The sequence below is a fragment of the Hipposideros armiger genome, unplaced genomic scaffold, assembly GCF_001890085.2.
Source record: "Hipposideros armiger isolate ML-2016 unplaced genomic scaffold, ASM189008v1 scaffold_273, whole genome shotgun sequence".
In the NCBI taxonomy this organism is placed as follows: domain Eukaryota; kingdom Metazoa; phylum Chordata; class Mammalia; order Chiroptera; family Hipposideridae; genus Hipposideros; species Hipposideros armiger.
This window is the reverse complement of record NW_017731623.1, coordinates 219,732-220,851: the sequence shown is the minus strand read 5'-3', so window position 1 is coordinate 220,851 and position 1,120 is coordinate 219,732. Positions and strand designations below refer to the sequence as shown.

Below are 1,120 nucleotides of genomic sequence, written 5' to 3'. Positions count from 1 at the left end.
TGCAATATGGCGACATGTTTTGAAATAAAAAATTAAAATCTATACTTTTCTCTATGCATGCTATACTTAAGATTTAAATGTTTAAGTAAGATAAACTGATAATAAAGCACTGGAAATCTGTAAAGTATTTTTATGCAGTTGTACCAACCATCCCACACGTTATATATGTCATATAATAATACGTCAGTCCTCACCTTCTACACAACCCGAGTTTTCAAGAACACAGGTGCTGCTAATATTGTAAAGGATCAACTATACCTCACCGGATACTCTGGTTCTAAGATGTCCTTAGGGACACAAAAAGGGATGTCTGTCTTCCTAAACAAGTATTTAAAAGGCTGGTGTATTTTCTACTAGGAAGAACTATTGCAAGTTTCTCTTTTTCTTTGTGCATTGCTTGGTCTGCCTTCAACATCTTTTCCTGCCAACTTAAGTCTTAGTCGCCCTTAAAAACCAGCAAATGTTTTACCTCCTTTGTGAGATCATCCCAATGCTCTCCTTCTCACCACAGATTGAGTCCCTCTTCCACATTACTGCAGAATCTTCTTATTCTGATCATCAGTTATCAAACACCATGTTATAATTATGTTACAGATCTATCTCCCTCAACTGGACTGTGAGCCCTATGTCAGCCCTGTGTCATAACACATCTGTAACTGCACCCACAGCACCAAGCAGTGACTGTCATGGTGTTTTAAATGGCTTATAATTTGCATGACTCCTTAGAATTTAAGATTCATGAACCCATTCCAGTCATCTCTACTTTTTGATATAATAGGTTCCCTAAAATCAAGTATTTCCTTTCATATATTCTAAATTTATTTTGATGTTAGTTTTAAAAAATGTTCCTTCAGAAATCCTGCCATATGTGACACATGGCAGGGCATTTTGCTCAAGTGAAATAAGCCAGTGACAGAAGGACGAATATTGTATGATTCCACTTACACGAGGCATCTAAAACAGTCGAAGTCATGGAAGCAGAAAGCAGAACAGCGGCTGCCAGGGGCTGGGAGGGGCAGTGGGGCGTTGCCGTTCTATAGGTGTCAAGTTCAGTTACGCAAGATGAGTGAGTGCTAGAGACCTGCTGTACAGCACTGCCTAGAGTTAGTAACTCTGCATC

General features: G+C 39.0%; 1 protein-coding gene across 12 annotated transcripts in view; it reads right to left on the bottom strand.

Annotated features, from left to right (window-relative positions):
• AGFG1 (ArfGAP with FG repeats 1) overlaps positions 1–1,120 on the bottom strand; it is a 76,687-nt gene that overhangs the window by 59,278 nt on the left and 16,289 nt on the right. The gene's annotated exons all lie outside the window — the stretch shown is intronic.